Source organism: Cupressus sempervirens, chromosome 5 (assembly GCF_028749045.1).
Source record: "Cupressus sempervirens isolate cs-2001-9-10 chromosome 5, ASM2874904v1, whole genome shotgun sequence".
NCBI classification, from domain to species: Eukaryota; Viridiplantae; Streptophyta; class Pinopsida; order Cupressales; family Cupressaceae; genus Cupressus; species Cupressus sempervirens.
In genome coordinates this window covers 68,163,820-68,186,057 of record NC_143122.1, presented here as the reverse complement: position 1 = coordinate 68,186,057, position 22,238 = coordinate 68,163,820, and the positions used below count along the sequence as shown (strand labels likewise).

General features: G+C 34.8%; 1 long non-coding RNA gene across 1 annotated transcript in view; it reads left to right on the top strand.

The window, feature by feature from the left end:
• Positions 1-21,465: 21,465 nt before the first annotated feature.
• Positions 21,466-22,238, top strand: part of LOC149554584 (uncharacterized) — a 29,997-nt gene continuing 29,224 nt past the window's right edge. Inside the window, exon 1 of the long non-coding RNA XR_016364389.1 lies at positions 21,466-21,650. This is a non-coding gene — a long non-coding RNA (uncharacterized LOC149554584). The remainder of the gene's footprint in view (positions 21,651-22,238) is intronic.

Genomic DNA, 22,238 nt, shown 5'->3' with positions numbered 1-22,238 from the left:
ATTGACTCAATTAAGTGCTCTCGAGTGCAAACCTTATGTAGTCCTCCAATTCTCTATTCGAGGCCTTTAAAATTTCCTTTTCTTCTCAGCTTGTTAATCATTGTTATGGCTTCATCCTTTGGATACACACTCGATATGGTTTTCTCAAGGGGAAAAACAACTCGAAAGATCAAAATCTATGGGACATGGAATGCTAGGGAAAGATAGCAAAAAATGAAATGTGGAAGAACTTACTTCTCATCAAGACAACACCCAAACAACTCCCAAAGACACTTAGATCACCTAGACCCCTTGCGCATTGGAAAAATAGAAAACCTACACAGCATAATTAGGAGACTCAAAAAGCAAAGAAAGTGAGGTACTTGGGAAAGATGAGAAGTAAGTAACCTAAAGGATACTTAGACATCACACTTGCACACAAACTCAATTTAATACCAATAACTTCAAGCTTTAAGGGTAGGACTAAAACTTGGCAGAAACAAGTCAAATAAAGTGTTGTGTGGATTAAGGCAAGCACCTAGAACCTGATGTGTGAGGTTTGATAAGTATTTGGCAAAATTAGGATTTTCTAAAGGTACTATAGATAGTTACCAATATTTGAAAGAAATTGAGAATGATTTTTTGACTATTGTGATATTTGTGGATGATATAATCTTTGGAGGTGATGACGAAGAAAGTGACAAATTTGCTAATGAAATGAAGAATGAATTTGAGATGAACATGATTAGTGAGATGAGATATTTCTTAGGTTTATAGATTGTGTAGAAAAATGATGATATTTTCTTATCACACACTAAGTATTTTAAAGACTCATTGAAGAGATTCGGCTTGGAAAGTTGTAAACCTATTGGTATACCTATGATAATTTGTCATAGGTTATCTAGAAAAGATGAGACACCTGCAGTTGTGTAGAAGAAGTATAGATCCATGATTGGAGGTTGTAATATCTACCTCATACACAAGACTAGATATTAAAAAAATGCAGTTGGTATAGTAGAAAGATTTCAATTAGACCCTAAGGAATCACATTATGCAGCAGTAAAGAGGATATTTAGATATTTCAAGGGTACATCTGATTTTGGGTTATAGTTGGAAGATCAAATGACTTTACTATATCTACATATAATGATGTGGATTGGGCAGGAAGTATAGATGACAAAAAGAATACAAGTGGTGGAGCATTTTTCCTTGGAGGAAGATTATTTTCTTAGCTGAGCAAGAAGAAAGATTGTATTTCATAGAGTGCATCAGAAGTAGAGTATCTTGCAGTAGCAAACAATTGCAATCAAATCATGTGGATGAAATAGATGCTAAAGGATATTGAGATTCAGAACATATTTTCATACATTATGATAGCACGAGTACAATATATCTAAGAATCTTGTGTTACATTCTAAGACTAAGCATATATCAATTAAGTATCATGTTCTAAGGAAGAAAGTTACAGAGAAAGAGATTAGATTAGAGTATGTTCATACAAAGGAAAAATTTACATATATCTTTACGAATCCTTTGCCTAAGAATACATTGAGTATCTGAGAGGTATGATTTGTTAGGAATAAGGTGTCTCAACCTTTTTATAATTCCTATTCTTATTATTTGTTTTGTAAAATGTATTTCTGGCAAATAATGTTGATGTGTCGACATCTTGAATTGTGTGTAAGGAGATCATGGGTAAAACGGTTATGACGGATTCCTATGACACGTAAGAGCTATGTTAGGAAGATTCAATGATAGGTGAAGACATGTGGCAACTAATATATTTGAGTACTGTATACTCTACCCAAATAGTGGGGTGAAATTTTTTTTGGGGTTTCTATTTTCTCGGAGAATGGTAAAACCCTAATACGGTTTACCTTTGGGAGTAGCCCTAAAGTGAAGCGCATGTTATAAGCATTTTTAGGGTTGTGAAGAGAGATGATGTGAAAAAGGTGTATTGTTGGTACTGCGAGTTGCTACTAGAGTCTTCTGTTGTCGATGTTGAACTTGCATTGCAAGTGTATTGTAACCTTGTGTTGAAGATAATACATTGTGTAGGTTCTGAAGGGTTGGGGTTGTTTTACCGAAAGGTTTTTCCCCACTAGAAAATCTTTGTGTTATGTGTTTCTTTCTTTGTCTATTTTTGGTATGCATGGTTGGCTACAATATTGTTGTTTACATGATATTGAATATGTAAGTGTAGAAGATTTTAATAGGATTTGCATCATACTTTCCTTATGAGATTAGTGTAGGAAGCTGTTTCCACACCTGAGTTTCCTTACATGATTGATGTTATGCCCTTGCCTACTTTAGAGAAAATGATGTAGAGATTGTATCAATCTAATGGTATAAAGGACTATTATTTATCTAGACTAAATGTTAATGCTTCCTTTATGGGGGAGTATCTATGATTGAGCAGAGTCATGAAGAATTCTTGGTTGCTGGTATTGAACTTGGTGTCTATGGACACTTGAGATAGTTGAAGACTTTGAGTAGATAATTGACATAATATTACCTTTGATATTGATGTCAATGGGGTGGGGGGGAGAAGCACTTGAAAAATACCTCTTAAATATTGAGGAGATAATGCATGGAAAGATAAGTATACAAAATGGGGGAGAATTATGAAGAAAAGATAGGTTTTATGTCACTGGGAAATTTATCAATGAGGGAGCAACAATTGTTCCTGAGAGTATCAGATTTGATTGATGAAGAGGATTTGAAAAGATGAGAGCAGCAACAGTAGCAGAGTTGAATTTGGTATTCTTGGAACTTAGTGTTGTAATCTGATTGAAAAAGATCATTGTATGAAAGATATTGTTGCTATAGAATGTGTTCAATCATTATCTTGTCATTGATGTCAAACCTACTATTTGCTAGAATGGAAATTGCTTATAAGATCCAAGCACTATCACTTAGTTGATTGATGAAGAATCAATAAGATGTAACAAAAGCATCTAAGGGAAAGGTTGAGTTATGGTTTTGTAATGAAGTGCAAAGATCAGTTAAGACAATGATAAAGTGATGTATTGACAATATACTTGAAGATGAAGAGGTTGGCTACACTTAGAAACTGTAGAAGAAGAAGTTGTAATATGACTGTCTACAAAGCTTGATTAAATTCATCAGAGGGAGCTGAGCAAGCTAGATCAAGTGCCGAGTGAAGATCAAGTGTCGAGTTATGTTCATGTGCCAAGCATCAGAAAGTCAATAAGTGTTGAGCTACTGCATTATTTGAAAAGTTGAAGATTCGCCTGATCTGAGCTAACATGGTTGTTATCTAGAATTTTGTGAAACAGATAGAAGATAAGAATGATGAGTTGGTGGCATAGAACTCTATGTAAAATATTTTTGGGCGAATACAACTAGATTCTAGATGAAGTTTCTAGATAAAAATGAGATTTAGGATAGATGCATTGTATCCTACCTAATCTATTAAAACCCTAAAATTGGAGAAGGAGAATCGAGCAGGAAAATTATTCCATATTTCTATTTAAGGAGTCATAAGGTCACGAAGAAAAAGGTTGGTCAAGTATGAAAGCATGAAGTGTTGAAGAAGGTGCTAAGGAGGAAGAGAGAACAGAAACTCTGTTTTGATAAGTGACCATAGAGATGATTGCATTGGTATGATGAGAAACAAGACTCAAGGAAATGAAGCTTGAGAGGAAGACAAGCTGTCAGAGCCACAATGATTAAATCCAAGCAAAGGATTGAACTGAAGTATGATCTAAAATTTACAAGATATGTTGTGAGTTGTATCAAATCAAAAGCCCTTATTGTTACTCTCCAGCAATTGTAACAGTTAGTATAAATCCTATGGACTTAGGTTGGTTTAATAGTCATGTTGTAAATCTTTTAACACGGTGACATTCCAAGTGAATGTTCCAAAGTCCTTTGACCAAGCCCACTCCTAACAGTGTGGTGAAATCCTCTAACAAGGTCACATTTAATAGTGTGTTGTAAGCCTTTAACAGGGCATCACTTTAGAAAAGTGAAAATTGAGTAGCATGTTACTGGTAGTTTTTCCCAAATTGGATTTCCATGTAAATCACTGTGTCATGTGTTGATCTTGCATGTTTTATTCTTGCATGATGATTTGTTGTAACTTGTTAAGATGGTTGTTTTAAGCTTGGATGCATGAATATTTTAATGGACTCACTACAATAATTGTTGGAAATGTTTTTGGATAACTGATTCACCCCCCTCTCAGTTATTCTAAAACATTTTCGACGATTGGTATCAGAGCATTACTGTCGGTTTAGTTTAAAGGAACTAGAAGCAGAAAAGATCAAAATGCCTAAAAGAGAAGTTCCCAAGCTCAAAAAAGACAACTTTTTTGCATGGCAAAGTTTGATGAAGCTGCATCTTGGATCAATAGGTGATTATGCCCAAAATTCAATTGTTACTGAATATGTTGATCCAACTGGTACTCTTACTGCAGAAGATTTGAAGAACAAGGCATTTAGACCTTGGACAACTGATCCACCCCCCCCCCCCCCCCCCTCAGTTATTCTAAAAAATTTCCAACAATCGGTATCAGAGCATTGTTGTTGGTTTAAAGGAACTAGAAGCAGAAAAGATCAAAATGCCTAAAAGAGAAGTTCCCAAGCTCAACAAAGACAACTTTGTTGCATGGAAAAGTTTGATGAAGCTGCATCTTGAATCCATAGGTGATTATGCCCAAAATTTAATTGTTACTAAACATGTTGATCCAATTCGTACTCTTACTATAGAAGATTTGAAGAAAAAATAGGAACACAATTAGACAATGTTGGAGATTGCTTCTGCACTCAACTACGCTAAATTTAATGATATAAAAGGATGTAACACTACAGTCAAGATTTGAAAAGCCCTGTCAGACTTTTATGGAGGAGATTAGAATGTCCAAAGAGCAAAAAGAGAAAGCCTCAGAGGAAAGTTTGATGAAATGAAAATGGAAGAAAGTGAGAATGATGCTCAGTATGCCTCTAGAATAAAGGAAGTGGTAAGTGAAATAACATGTTTGAATGGTCAATTAGATGATGATATTGTTAATAGTAAGTTCCTAAGAACCTTGCTCCCTATCTATGCTATTATAGTATCAGCTATACAAGAGCTAAGATGTGTACATGGAAACAATCTAAGTTTTGAAAGTATAGTGGGTAGACTTACTGCATTTGAGTTATCTAACTTTGACAACTACAAACCTGAGAATGTTGAATCTACTTTCAAGAAAAAGCTATCACTAAAAGATACTGAATAGGTGAAATCAAAGAAGGGAAGAAAGATGAAGTATGTATCCAGTGACAGTAGCACTGATGAGGAAGATGTGGAACAATTGGAAGCATTACTAACTAGAAGATTTCATAGAGGCAGAGGAAAATTCAAGGGTAAGATGCCTATCATTTGTTTCAATTGCAATGAAGTAGGACATATTGCTACAAGGTGTACATAGAAAAAGGATTACAAGCAAGGTAGAAAGTACAAAAATAGAAGAGAAGATGATAAGATAAATTACAAAGACAAAGGCAAGAAGTGTTGTTGGATTCTGATGATAATGATGATGAAGTTGTTTATGTGGCCATGAAGGACTAGTTTGATGAAAAAGAGCCTACAACACTAGTAACATGTATGAACAAGAATGACAAATGGATCATAGACAGTGGGTGCTCACATCACATGACAGGAAACAAAAGTAAGTTTGTTAACTTTACTCAGTATGATGGAAATAGTGTTAGATTTGGAAATGATGCTCCATGTCAAATCAAAGGAAAAGGGACGATTAAGCTTACAGAGCAAATTTCATGTGATAATGCATACTATGTTGAAGGACTAAACTACAATTTGCTAAGTGTCTCACAGTTAGGCAATGTAGGGTGCAAAGTAGAATTTGGAAACAAAACTGCAAAAATCTATGATACTGATGGTAAATTGATAGGAAAAGGAGAACAAACAATAAGTAATCTATTTTATCTTGATATGGAAAATGCTTCTTTTTTTGTTGCAAAATTTGATGATGTGTGGTTATGGCATAGAAGGCTATGTCATGTCAACTTTGATAATCTGGTCAATATTAGCAAAATAAAGAAAGTTAGAGGTTTACCTAAACTGAAGAAGCCTGACAACATCATGTGTAAACAATGTCAGCTAGGAAAGATGACTAAGTCAAGTTTCAAGAGTAAAAACTATACATCTAAAGAAGTACTTGAGTTAGTCCATATTGATTTATGTGGTATAGAAGTGCAAAGATACAAAGGAGATAAATATATAATGTTGTTTTTTGATGACTATTCTAGGATGATGATTGTTATGTTCTTAAAGCAAAAATCTAATTCTTTTCAAATGTTTAAGTGGTATGTGGCTAGAGTTGAAAAAAAAATAGGAAAGAGTTTGAAATGCTTGAGATCAGACAGAGGTGGAGAATTCACATCAAACGAATTTGAGATATTTTACAATGACAAAGGAATCAAGAGACAAACATCAGCTCCTAGAACGCCCCCACAAAATGGAATTGTTGAGAGAAGAAATAGATCTATGGTTGATTGTGCCAGAACATTGATGATGGAAAAGACTGTTGCTTTGAAATATTGGAGAGAAGCTGTAAGTGTAGCTGTTCACACACTAAACCGAGTGCAAGTCAAGAAAGGTACAAATGAAACACCTTTTGAATTATGGTATGGTCACTCACCCAATGTAAAGCATTTCAAAGTATTTGGTTGCAAATTCTTTATCCTTAAAGATACTAGAAATGGAAAATTTGATGCAAAAAGTGATGAAGGCATATTCCTTGGTTACTCCACTAGAAGTAAAGCATATAAGTGTTTAAATACTAACACTAAAAAAATTGTGGAAAGTGCAAATGTAAACTTTGATGAGCATACAGAAGTCCAAGTTGAAGAACCAAAGAGATTAGATAAATACAAAACCTTTGTGTATTCTTATGAAGGAATGCCTGTTGACAAGGATGCTATCAATCAAATTGGGATTCAACAGCAAATTTTAGTTTCAGTCGAGTCACAACTACTGAATGTTGAGTTGCATTCAGGCGCCAATTTGTAGAATGAAGAAAATGCACATTTTGATGCTGAAATTAGTACATATGAAAGAGATGTAGAACTACCTAACATCGACGTGCATAGTGACCTTGAATCTAAAAGATCAAACATGGAAACAAGGACAAAACCAAGATTATCCAAATATGTGAAGAGACATCACCCTGCTGAACAAATAATTGGTGACAAAGATGCAAGACCAATGACAAGGAATAGACTAAGAAATTAATCATTTCTGTTAAGAAAATTTGAACCTAAGATAGTGTATGATGATTTACAAGATGGTGACTGGTATAAAGCTATGGAAGAAGAGATTGATCAAATACAGAAGAACAAAACTTGGAGTTTAGTTCCTAGACCAGCTGACAAGAATGTGATTGGCACCAAGTGGGTATTCAGAAACAAGCTAGATGAGAATAGTGAGATTACTAGAAACAAAGCTAGACTAGTATGTAAGGGTTATGCTCAAGAAGAAGGATTAGACTATGGGGAAACATTTGCCCCTATTGCTAGAATGGAAGGAGTAAGAACTTTACTTGCATATGCTACATATAAAGGTTTTAAAGTCTATTAGATGGATGTAAAGTCTACTTTTTTGAATTGTAAATTGGAAGAGGAAGTCTATATTGAACAAACAAAGGGATTTGTTGATGAGAAAAATAGGGATATGGTTTGTAAACTACATAAAGCACTCTATGATTTGAAACAAGCACGTAGAGCATGGTATGAGAGACTTCACAAATATCTTGTCAAGATAGGATTTGAGAAAATAGTTGACAACAACAATCTATAAATCAAGGAAGAGAAAGGTAAAGATGTTTTGATATCTGAGATCTTTGTTGATGATATAATATTTGGAGGAATAGATGCTCTATGAAAATATTTCACTGATCAGATGAAACATGAATTTGAGATGTCAATGTTTGGAGAGATCAAATTTTATGTTGGATCGCAAGTACATCAATTAAAACATGGTATATTTGTAACCCAATCAAAATATATCAAGGAAATACTCAAAACATTTGGTTTAGATGAATCAAAACCAGTGAGTACACCAATGGCGATAGGACATAAGTTATCTAAGAATGATGATTCAGCTAAAGTAAACCAGACAGTATATCCATGATTGGAAAGCTACAGTATGTTGTACACAGTAGATCAGATATTGCTTTATCTGTTGGAATAGTGGCAAGATTTTCTACAAACCCAAGAGAACATCTTATGGTTGTCAAGAGAATAATGAGGTATCTAAAAGGTATAGATGATTTTGGTTTGTACTACAAGAGGACTAAAAAATTTGATTTGAAGGCCTACACTGATGTAGACTAGGGAGGTAACATAGATGATAGAAAAAGCACCAGTGGAGGAGCACTTTTCTTAGGAAAAAGATTAGTCACCTAGACTAGTAAAAATAAAAGTTGTACATCATAGTCCATAGCAGAAGCTGAGTATGTTGCTACTGCTATAAATTGTACCAATATTGTGTGGATCAAGCATCTGTTGAAAGGAATGAAGGAAGAAATAACTAAACCTGTGATACTTTATTGTGATAACACAAGTGCTATCAACATATCAAAGAACCCTGTGATGCATGCCAAAACAAAGCATATTGCAATCAAGTATCACTATGTAAGAGAATTGGTGGAAGACAAGCAAGTGAAGATGGAATGTATCAATACAAAATAAAAAACTGCTGACATCTTCACAAAACCATTACCTAAAGATGCATTTGAATATCTTAGAGTTAAGTTAGGGGTGATACCCCTAACCAAGGTTGCTTAAGTAACAGCAAGACTGCCCTGCATCAAATGAGTTGATTGTTTAGATGATATAAGTTGATGCAGAGGGTAATTACTTTAGGTTTAGCCTGAAGTAATCAAAGTACTGACATTCCAAACAAGTCACAAGCAAGGTGGTAGAGGGAGATATTGGAAGTTCTTGTAAATGCTACACATGCATGATAAGATGCTAAAATAATGTGTCTTTGGCATTGTTGTCAAAGAGGGAGAAATAGCAGAAATTGATCAAATCTAGAAAAGAGGGAGAAATAGCTACAATTGGTCAAATCCCTGAAATAGAGAAATAGCATAAACTAATCAAATCATGAAGCAAAAAGGATAGGAGATATTAAAGGGAGGAGTAGAAGCAAAGAAAGAAATCAAGATGATAGATCTCAGAAGGAGCAGCTTAGGAGATTCAGTTAATAGATAGATCAGAAGGAATAAGATCAGAGGAAGATACAAAAGTCAACAAGTTTTCTTTTTGGCATTTGACTTACTATTTTAGACTAGTTAGAATTTTTTTAACTTGGTTGATCATTCAGCTTTGGTTTGGTTGATCAGTTTGGTTTGCCATCAATGCCAAAGAGGGAGATTGTTGTAATCTGATTGAAAAAGATCATTGTATGAAAGATATTGTTGCTATAGAATGTGTTCAATCATTATTTTGTCATTGATTTCAAACCTGCTATTTGCTAGAATAGCAATTGCTTATAAGATCCAAGCACTATCACGTAGTTGATTGATGAAGAATCAATAAGATGTAACAAAAGCCCCAAGGGAAAGGTTGCGTTATGATTTTGTAATGAAGTGCAAAGATCAGTTAAGACAATGATAAAGTGATGTATTGACAATATACTTGAAGATGAAAAGGTTGGCTACACTTAGAAATTGTAGAAGAAGAATTTGTAATATGACTATGACTATCTGCAAAGCTTGATTAAATTCATTAGAGGGAGCTGAGAAAGCTAGATTAAGTGCCGAGTGAAGATCAAGTGCCGAGTTATGTTCATGTGTCAAACATCAGAAAGTCAATAAGTGCCAAGCTGCTCCATTATTTGAAAAGTCAAAGATTCGCCTGATCTGAGCCGACATGGTTGTTATCTAGAATTTTGTGAACCAGATAAAAGATAAGAATGATAAGCTAGTGGCACATAACTCTATGTAAAATGTTTTTGGGTGAATACAACTAGATTCTAGATGAAGTTTCTAGATAAAAATGAGATATGGGATAGATACATTGTATCCTACCTAATCTATTGAAACCCTAAAATTGGAGAAGGAGAATCGAGCAGGAAAATTATTCTAGATTTCTATTTAAGGAGTCATAAGGTCATGAAGAAAAAGGTTGGTCAAGTATGAAAGCATGAAGTGCTGAAGAAGGTGCTAAGGAAGAAGAGAGCACAGAAACTCTATTTCGATAAGTGACCACAGAGATGATTGCATTGGTATGATGAGCAAGAAGACTCAAGGAAATGAAGCTTGAGATGAAGACAAGCTGTTAGAGCCACAGTGACTAAAGCCAAGCAAAGGATTGAACTGAAGTATGATCTAAAATTTGCAAGATATGTTGTGAATTGTATCAGATCAAAAGCCTTTATTGTTACTCTCTAGCAATTGTAACAATTAGTATAAATCCTATGGACTTAGGTTGGTTTAATAACCATGTTGTAAATCCTTTAACAAGGTGATATTCCAAGTGAAAGTTTCAAAGTCCTTTGACCAAGCCCACTCCTAACAGTGTGGTGAAATCCTCTAACAAGGTCACATTTAACAGTGTGTTGTAAGCCTTTAATAGGGCAGGCCTTTAATAGGGCATCACTTTAGAAGAGTGAAAATTGAGTAGCATGTTACTGGTGGTTTTTCCCAAATTGGGTTTCCATGTAAATCATTGTGTCATGTGTTGATGTTGCATGTTTTATTCCTGCATGATGATTTGTTGTAACTTACTAAGATGGTTGTTTTAAGATTGGATGCATGAATAGTTTAATGGGCTCACTATAATTACTATTGAAAAAGTATTATTAAGGCATTTAGACCTTGGATAATTGATTCACCCTCACACCCCCCGGACCACCCCCCACCCCCCCCCCCCCCCCCCTCTCAGTTATTCTAAAACATTTCCAACACTTAGATGTTTTTCATTTATGTTGCCATCAATGGAAAAGGGGGAGATTTTTAGCATGAATGTTGATGATATTCCTATGGGTGATTATTCTAATATTTTTGAGAGATAGTATAGTTAGCATGACTATGTGTTGCATTCATGACTATGTTTGTCATTGATGTCAACATATTGTGAAGATTGACAGAGTGGCATACAAAGAATGAGATTGTATGGATCAAGTATTAATGATGAGGTCAAACACAATTGAGGATATGTTCTACAGTGTGTCCTGGTGACATGGACAAGTGCACGTACAAGAAGCCAAAGATATGTGAGAGTTATTTGTGATTTATAGAAGAGAGCATGCATATAGAGTACCTGAGAAGTGGATTCTTGTGTTTGGATTGTATCTGCTAATAGGGATATAATCTAGATGAGTGAAGCTAGACAAAAATAGTAGATAGCCTAATGATGATGTCAGCAAGTGGGCAAAGTCTAAGGTTGCATGTGTGATAATTTGTGAAGACTGTGAGTCGATAGTTTTTTGTAATTGTGAAAAGATGTAATGAATTGTTTTCTCTTAATGAGATCCTATTGTAATTAATTGGGAAAGCCTCAAGGCTGACTCAATGAATTATTTTGAGGATATGGTATAAAGAAAGATATTTTCCTTGTGAAAAAGGATGACATGTATGTGTTGGAAGCAAATTGTAATGGATATGCGAAGTTGGTAAATGTGAGTAAGCAATCAAAGGGATCAGCATGATGCAAAGTTGGAGATATGGTATTGAGATCTAAGAAGTATTTGGTGTGGTATTGGCACAGTAATAGGACAGAGAAAGAGTTTGAGTTGTTGAGATCAGTTGTATTTCTATTATTCTGAAAGGAATAATACACATGCCAGTTGGACAGTGAGTTTGATGGTCTTTCCCTTGAAGCTGTTTGGGCAGTTGGCCCTTCTACCTTCTTCAACTCCTAATAGGGTTAGCATAACTCCTAACAAGGTTGGAATTGCCTCACAGGGTTTTAAAGTCTCCTAACAGGGACTAATATGTACAAAATTTATTTCATTGATTCCTAATAGGTCCATCCTCTTACAAGGAACTTATATATTAGTACACCATTTTGTGGGTACCATCCCCATTGGGGCTTTCCATTTGATCAAGGGTTTACCTAGTTAACATATCTAATATTATTGTGTATGTGTATCTTCTTATGGTTGTTGATTATATTAATCAAATGTGTAAGGTTTAATAGGGTTGATAAAAGTTGTATTGATCTAATAACTGATTCACACCCCCCCCCCCCCCCCCCTCAGTTGTCTTGGTGGACTTTATTTTCTAATGACATGTAGATGAACATAGGTTGACCTTCTTTTATGATGCTCTTGATATATGTTGTACATGGTTTTATTTACATTGATGTATGAGTCTTTGGTAATGAATTTGACATTTAGGTTGACTTCCTTGATGTAATTGATTATATTTATGGTCATGTATTGACATGTTGCATTCAACAGGTGTATCTTGGATGTAATTTATATGGCATCTTACTCGTTCGACTTGTAAATTGATATTCATGTGTAAATTTATTTATTATTGAAAAGGAATTTATTTTGGTTGGCTTGAAAAATGTGTTGTTGACCTTTGAATTCTATTTCAATGTTTATGTAGTTCTCGCATTGTAGCTTTTGTGGCATGTTGGTGAAAAGGTGATCTTTACATGTGGTATGCGATTTTTAGTCTTTTTAAAAGATTAAGTTTAAAATAGTTTGATTTTTTATTATATTATTTTAGTTCAACTTCTTTCTTCAAATTTTTTTTGTATTAACATAGTTCAATCAACTTGGTTACATCATAGATCTTTAAATACACTGAGCATTTTACAAAATATGCTTAGTGGGTGATATATGTTTATGACCGATACAGAAACTAGGAATGAAACAGATTCATTACAATCCTACAATACCTTTTAACTGCTTACATTGCCTACTATTAGAACCATGTTTTATAATATAGTTAATGCAAAAAACAACTGAATACCAATCTTGGCCAAGCATCTGAACATCAAAAAATAACCCAAATTTTGGGCTAACCACTCTGTCTATCTGCAGCATGATCATGAGAAGTGTAGTTTCCACCTTTAGCTCTATCACCAATACTAAGATCTTTGATAAATTAGTTTAGATTTTCCATCTCCCTTTGCTTGAGCATATCCTTGTGTATCTCAAGATATTGACAAGACACAATATCATCTTTGTGAATCAGGATCATGTCCCTCCCGCATCAACATCATAAACTTGTCCTTGGAGATTTCCAAAGAAGCAACAACTTGTAACATAATATGAAAGTATATGAGTTTACAGCCAAACTTAGTAAGTTGTCTCCATCTCTTGTAAAAAATCTTTGCATTTATCTCCTTCCAAAGAAACCTAAGAACTTCACAAGTAAAGACAGGGCAAAAATTGTTCATTTTCAAATCAAAATCATACGCAAAACCAGTAATCACTTCACTCCAAGAAAGACCTAGCCTACTATTCCAAACAATGGGTGACCCAAATAAAATAGCCCAGACACCCCTGGCAAAAGCACAATAAAAAAAAAGGTGGTCAAAGGTCTCATGGACAAAACAAACCCCACACAAAATAGGACAACCATGACCATTAGGAAAAGTGTTATTCACAACAAGTTTCTTCAAAAGCAACAACCATCTAAAGCAAGATTTCTTAGGTTCACACTAAGAATGCCAAAATAAATAAATGAATAAAAGGCCATCTATCAGCCAAAACCCCTAGCCCCCAGCCAAAGTTTACCCTGTCAAAAATAGAGCAATCCTCTTTAAGCATTTTGTAAATATGCCTAGATGAAACATAAAGAAATGATTGCCATATTTCCATTTGATATTTTGCACAAACTGATTTGAATTCATAATATGTCTAGGAAAGACATTTCCTAAAGCTTTAACAATGATGGAATAAGTCTTCTTTTGAGAATTTGGAATGTTGAACTTGCCAGCAATCTCATTCCACAGCCCTAACCTATTGTCAACCAAAATATCACCAACAGTAGAAATGCCATATCTATTCTAGTTTTTTGCAAAACAACTCTATGTCAATGCAAGAGGTTTACCATTAGCTTCAACACCCCACCAAATAGATATATCCAAAGTAGAGTATTTAGGAGGGACACCAACTGCATCCCTGAATGGAAAAAGTTTCCTAACCTGAGCCCATGCTTTCCATAAAGGCTAAAAAACTTTAGCTCCAAACACTGCTAACTCAAAGTTCCCAAACACTTTATCACGAATCTAAACATTTTGCCAACTTTTCCCTTTTTTATAACAGATCTAGTAATATTATTTCTAATCAAAACCTTCTATGGTTCATTCCCATTTAGAGCTTGAATGGTCCACTTAGAAGCCAATGTCATACCTTGATCTTTCAAATCAATTATCCCCTAACCACCCTTATCTTTGGGTAAACAACACCACTCCCAGTTAACACAGTGCCTTTTTTAAGTCCCTAAGACATCAGACCACAGAAAATTCCTCATAATTCTTTCTAGACTATTGTTATGATATTTGGAAAATAACCAACCTGAAGACAAATATATGTGATGAGCAAATAACACTTTCTATACCACTTGAACTCGACTTGCCAAAGATAATAAATGTGTTTGTCACTTCAAATATTTCTTCTCCACTCTAAAAAAGATCCACATCCACATATCCTTAGTAGATGGTTCAATGGAGAATGGTATACCAAGATACCTAACAATTTCATTAGGTCACATCCATTGCCAACCCTTATTCCCCAACCAAGCAGGAGGTGACACTGACCATCCAATAATGGATGATTTGTGGGGAGCCACTTTGTCCCTAGATATGAAGCAAAAAATCTATAATCCATGGAACATATTATCAAAATTAACTTCATCCAAACCTATGAACAGGGCAGTATCATTGGTAAATTGAGCATTAAGCAAAACCTCTTGATTGGCCAAAGTAATACCCCTAACAAGAGGTCCTAATTGAGAAGCTCTAAGAATATAAAATAATGCATTAGCAGCCATTACAAATAATGAGGGAGCAATTGGACATCCTACCTTATAGATCTTTGAAGAATAATATTATCAATCAATTCTCCATTAGCATTCATAACTGTAGAAGAATCATTAAGTAATATTCTAATCCATTTACGAAAACTAGGAGGGAATCCAAAATCTTGCATCATCCCCATTACAAAAGGCCACTCTATTCTGTCATAAGCCTTTTCAAAATTTAATAGAACCATTGCTGCATCCTGCCCATCATGTTTAGCCCACTGCATTGCTTCCCATCTAGTGATGAGATTTTCCAAGATAAACCTTCCTTTGATAAAACCAGTTTGTATAGGAGAAATAAACTCATTAAGGAGCCCCCCAATCCCCCTAGCCAAGATTTTAGCAATAATTTTGCATGAAAATTTTAATAAGGTTATAGGTCTCCAATTCTTAACCTTTGATTTATCCCCACCTTTCGGTAACAGTTTTATAACCCCTTTATTAATGTTAGCTCCAAGTGAGCCAATCTAGTAGGCATTCTCATACAAATCCATCAATTCAGAACCAATCCACTCAATAGTATGCTTATAAAATTTGGCATAGATACCATCAGGCTCGGGAGCCTTATCATTAGCTAAAGAAAGAATAGTATCCTTAATCTCCTCCAAAGTGATGAATCTATCCAATTCCATAGCATCCTTATTACTAATCTTTTTTGGAATAAGCTTAAGACAATTGTCTAACTCCTGCTTCTTAGTATCATTGAATTCTAAATTAAAAATATCTTTATAAAAACTATAGAAAGCTTCCTAAATGCAACTAGGATCATTATTTGGATTTTCATTGACTTTAACAAACTCAATCATCTCCTTCTTATGTTTAGCCCTGATGATATTAGAAAAATATTTATAACCTTTATCACCTTCCTTCATCCAATTCATCCTAGCTTAGATTTGCTGACCTCTAATCATATATTGTTGAATCTTTCTTAGATGGGCTTTAGTCCATATAAGTTTCTCCTCTAAATTAGGATCACAACCCTTGCTCTAAAGATCTCTTTCAATGAAATTCAAGGAACTCTACAAGGCCTCCTCTTCTTCCCCCCTATCCCTAGCTCTTTTCTTACCAATAATTTGATAGACTTTTCTCCAAGAGTCCACCAAATGGCTCCACCTATCCCTAGGATTCAACTCAGAGTTACACAATTTACAAAGATATGTCACTATATGAATGGCCCCATCATCCTCCTCATTGTTTAATAAATACGTGTTGAGTTTAAAACCATTTTTAGATTTCCTAGTGTTATCAAGCCCACTGTCAACAAAAAGATTTGCATAAATTGGATGATTAAAAAGAGATGCAGGAACAACACTAATAGGATTATGACCACCTTTATTGGCAATACTAAACATAGAATCCTCCACATAAATCCTATCAAGCCGACAATATACTCTTTGCCTCCCAGACTAATTATTGAACCAAGTGAACCAGATATCAGAGAATCTTTTCTTTTGCAAACTCATAGGATCAACAATTCTATATTTCCTCTTGAAACTAGACCAGAAGAATAACTCATTACCTTCCAACAATGTGCAGAGCCTCCACTTTTATCTTCCTTATTATCTATCATATTAAAGTCCCCAATAAAAATCTAGTGAGCTTTAGGTAGGTTACAGGTTAACCACTCATGTAATGCAACATGCTCTCTATAGTCATTAAGGGCACAAATGTTACAGATCCCAATAAGCCTTTCATCCTATTTAAACAACATCCACATAGCTCTATGACATGGAGAGAACCCATTCTCAGCAATCTTATCAACCCAATGTGGACCGACCATGATAGCTAACCCACCTTTTCCTTTGGGATGATTTGAGTAAAAACCAAGAGATTGATCCCACATAAATTTCAATATGCTATGGGATTAAAACCTAACAATCTTAATTTCCTATAAACAGATAATATCTTTAAGATTGCTGACCCACTTTCTAACCAAGTATTTCTTGTCAGACATCTCTAGACCATGCACATTCCAACAATGTAAATGCATCAATTATGATGGAGAGATTTAGGTTTATTATACAATTTGTTAAAACAATTAGGCATCTCATTACCACTCTTTGTATTTTCATAGGAAATGGACTTTCTTTCCACCATTTTCTCTTCTTTTTTGCAATCTTATTAATAACATCTATAAATGGTCCTTCCTCCATAACAACATCTAAGTTACCACTGCCATTCCTGACCACCACAAATTTTAGGGCTTTGGCTAGGCTCTTACCCCCATTCAGGGATCCATTAGTGCTCTTCCTGACACCCTCAGCTCTAGCGTTAATGGTATTAAGAGCTAATTGTTGAGCATTCAGTTTAGGGGAAATAACAAAAACCTCTGCACTTCCACTATTAATGACCAAAGGAGATATCGACTGACAAAAAGTTAGGGCTCTGGAAGAAAAAAGACCCAGGGTAGGCACAACCTAAAAATCGGTTTCAAACAACATATTATCCAAATTGCAAACTTCACAAACATTCACGGCCTTGGAAACTGCCTCACTAACTGACACAACTTTAGAAGCATTAATAGATTCAACATTAATATCAGTTCTAATATCCTTCACTGAATCATTACCAATATCTACAACTTTTTTAGAATTATCCTGTTATCACCATTTTTAGGGTTAGCTTTAGCCAAAGACTCAAATCTAGGATCTTTGAAATTAACAAGGGCTGGACAATCCTTCTTTGTATGGCCATTCAGTTTATAGTGAAAACATGAACCAAGGTTCGCTAGTAAAGAGATTTCCCGCAAAAAACTTTCCTCTTCTAAATTCATCGAAATAAAATCTTGGAATTAAATATCAGGCATTAGGGCAAGCAATATTCTAGCATTCAGATGGGCATTGTGTATCTTGTGTTCTCAACCTGAAGAACAGGTCCTAAAGGCTAAACAATCTGCAGGATAAACGACCAGAATTCAAGCTGCAAATTCTTAATCTCAACCCATCTAGGGGGAGAACGAGAAACTACCTACTCGAACTGACCCGAAACCGACCATTGATAAGCCCTAAATAGTGACCTACCAACATTCCAGTAATTTTTCTTGAAATTTGTCTTCTGCATTCCATGTGTCTTAAGAAAAACAACAAAAATCCCTTTTTGGATCATTCTACAAAAACTAACTTTAATCCCCAATTTCCTCCCCCAAATATTAGCAATCCAGTCATCAAAAAAATTACAGAAGGAACAGACTTTCTATCAACACAAACAAAGAAAATGACAATGTCCTTCAATCTTTTATGTTCCTTCATGATAGCAACAACCATATCTTCATTAGGAGATAAAGACAAAGTTTTGAAGTCATTAGAGACGAACTTACCAGTTTCACCATTGTCTTGGACTCCATCCTCAGCTAATCTTCCTTTACATCTACCTCCATAGGTTTTGGGCCTTTGACATCCGTCGACTTCCTCTTTAAAAACTCTTGTGGCTTGTTATGCTTTTGTAAGGCTTATATATCAACCATCTAAAGTGAAAAGATGACAAACTAGCAAATTGCTTGCCAACATTAAGAAGGAATGAAATGAATACTACAAAGAAAATCCACGTATTGGCTACCCACTATTATAAAAAAAAAATTGTATTAACATAGTTCAATCAACTTGGTTTCATCATAGTACTTTTAACACATTGAGCCTTTGGTAATGAATTTGACGTGTAGGTTGACTCCCTTGATGTAATTGATTATATGTGTAGTCATGTGTTGACATGTTGTGTTCGACACATGTATCTTGGATGTAATTTATATGGTATCTTACTCGTTCGACTTGTAGATCAATATTCATGAGTAAATTTATTTATTATTGAAAAGGAATTTATTTTGGTTGGCTCGACAAATGTGTTGCTAACCTTTGAATTCTATTTCAATGTTTATGTAGTTTTTACATTGCGGCTTTTGTGGCATGTTGGTGAAAAGGTGATCTTTACATGTGGTATACAGTTTTTAGTCTTTTTAAAAGATTAAACTTAAAATAGTATAATTTTTTATTGTACTATTTCAATTCAACTTCTTTCTTCAATTTCAAACAATATATAAAAACTAAATGAGCAAAAGTGAGAGTGGTCAAACTCATAATGTTGAGCTTGAAGCCAGTAGTGGGCAGCAATAATCTTTGGTTGAGCAAGGGAGACTCTAAATTAAAGGGTGTATCATGAGCTCCCTTGTTGTGCCTAGTTTTTTGGAGGCAAATCCTTCTGTTCGAATTGTTGCTTCCTAGTTGGTTTTTTGGTTTTGGCTGGTAATAGGCTTTTCTATCACCACAGTTACCCCTATTTGGGCGATGATCAGCTCCTCTTTGGTTTGTTGTAATTTTTTCCCTGTGCTTATTGAATATCTTAAACTGTGTATAGGGTTTCAGGCACCCTTCAAAACCTATTTTCCTTAATCAAAAACAAAAATAATCCTCTTCTTCATTATGTCATACCCAGGGGCTCAAAAGAAGAAAAAAATGCAAGAGAGACTAAGGTGTGTGATTGTCATGTTGGTCAAGGTAACTTTAGGACTAGATATACAAGGGTTAGGACTCACTTTTTGGGTATTGCACGCCACAAGGTTATAACTTGTCCAAACTTAATTGAAGAGGAGAGAATAGAGTGTTATAGATTGCCCAATGAGGGAACAAGGTCTGAAACATCTAGCGCCTACTTTATCAAGTGCACAATCATCTAGCCATTCTCACCCACTATTGATGTTAGTCCTATTAACGCAAGAGAAAAGAGTTAGGTTATTGGTGGTAACAAAGGAACTGAAAGTATGTTTGTTGCACAACAACAAGAAGATATAGAGTCATCAATTTCTAAATTATTTTTTTATATTGCTACCCATGTCATGTTGACTGCCTCTTATTTCAAACAAATGATGAAAGATTTAGTCGTTATGGTTCCATCATTCATACCCCCAAGTGATCATAAGCTACAAACTACCCTTCTAAACAATGAGCCCTCCAAGATTATTGTGGTGTTGAAGGATATGAGATAAACTTGGTCTAGGATAGGTTTCTCTATTGTGATAGATGAGAGGATTATGTTAGACAATGTCCACTCGTCAATATCATTGTCACATCCCCTGCTGCTTCTTATTTTTACAAAGCCATAGATTGTTCAAAGAAGCATAATGATGCAGAGTTTCAGCTCACCATCTTGGGAGATGTCATAGAGGAGATTGAACTTGCTAATGTTGTACATGTGATCATAGATTAAAGATAATTTGTGCAAATTAGTTGGTTTGATGGTGGAGGGTGCTTACAAACATATCGTTTGGACCCCTTTCTTATGTTAAAAGATATTGGTAACACAGATTGGGTGAAGCTAGAGAGGTTTACATGTTTATTTTCAACCACCACACCTCACTTGCTCTTTTTGGGTCTTTCTCAAAGGAGTTAGTGCTGAAACAAGATCTTAAACCAGCTGAAACAAGATCTACCAATTTGAAATAGTGCTTTTTTTAACTTCATTTTAAAATTATTTAAATTATTGTTACATGTGTTTTGATTTTCTATTTAGTGAAAATTATTTATATTATAAATATGTCACTTGCTATATCTTGATGAAGACGCTTGAGGTGCATGAGGCATTACAATTGATGTGAGTGAATCCAGAGTGGACCTAGTGATCTAATTCTAGCTCTACTAAAGGAAGATAAGTAAAGCTAAAGATCCTTGATCGCAATTGGTGGACTACAATGAGGTAAGTTGTTGATTTTCTTTAAAATTAAAATGTTACTTCATATTGTTGATTTTTTTATTATATTATTTTTTTAATTCTCATTATATAATTCTTTCAAATTGTTTGTTTACATCTTGCAAATATCTTTGTGTTGTCATTTCCCTTTACATAGACATCATTAGATACGTTGATACAAACTCTTAGTCTTGGAGAGATACATGAGATGTTTGATTATAAAAATATTTGTAGCTAAGGATCCTACTTTGGAGTTTTATGAGGAGCATAGTGGACTCATTGTGACGTGGAGGTGGAACATAATGAATACCCTATTGGCATAACTAGTTTAGTCGTGAAGAAAGGGGGAGGTTGTTGGTATAACAATGATCAGTTGAAGTATGTGGAGGACAAAATGCAAGAACACTTTGAACAGTTTAAGTTTGATCTTAAACTGGTAGGATTTGAGCTGACTCCAATAGATCTTTCATGATGGAAAGTTATGTGTTGATGTGGCAATGATGTAGAACTAATGGGTTGTGATGAATTGGTCATACATTGGATATTGTGATCGAATTTCTCGAAGTCAGGCATGTTCATTGGAAAAAGTACATAATGTCAGATGTTCTTTGTTGAATCAATGTGTGATTCAAATTAGTGCTCAAGATCTGATAAGGAATGGATTAGGATTTCCAGAGATGGCAAGCCTAAGGTAAATTTCTAGTGTAAGCTCTTAACTAGATGCATTTCATAAGAGTGTAAACTACTTGTGGGTACTAATTCGCAATGTGATTTTTCCCTCTGACAAAGAATTGTCACATTAAAAAATTCTTGGTGTCTTTGTGATACTTGTGTGAATGTTTTCTTGACTATCTTATTGTACATTACATGCATGTGGTGAATGGTTCCATGCTAAAGATCTGATTTGATAGATCGTTGTTTGGTAAGTGGTTGAAGTTGGAGATCCAGAGTGCAATCGAGGAGCAGAGCAAGCAAGGAGGTGAGCTGCGAGTTGATTGATTGCATTACGGATTATTTATGTGCAGAGCTTGGAGATAGAATCTTTTCATTGTATTGAATAAATCCAGCTATTTTTGAGGCCATCTGTATTCGTGAACATAGACGCAACTTGAATTTGTATCTGTAATGCTAAGTTGCAAAGGATAAAGAAATCGTGTTTATACCATTCGAATTTGTGTCGCATTGTGTTGTTGCGTTCATTTGTGAGCTCTTTTATTTAAGTCATTGCTTGCTGGTCGAATCCAATCCTTAAAGTCTGATATTGAATTGTGCAGACCTCAAAATCATCTTGCACTTGGCAGATATCTAGATCACCAGAGCCAAACAAATTTACAAAGGAATGTAAGCCGAATGTTGATGAACATACAAAAATATTAAAAAATTCTAAGAATATATCTACATCGTTATAAAATCAGTTACAGTGAGAACTGGAATACAGAACAGAATTTTAGTAGACCGGATGTCCCCCTATTATATGTTTTATCTATAGACCAGGCACCTTTGACGAAAATGCAAAACCGTTACTGCTATTTAAATTATTGATCTTTACACTAGAATAGTAGACACC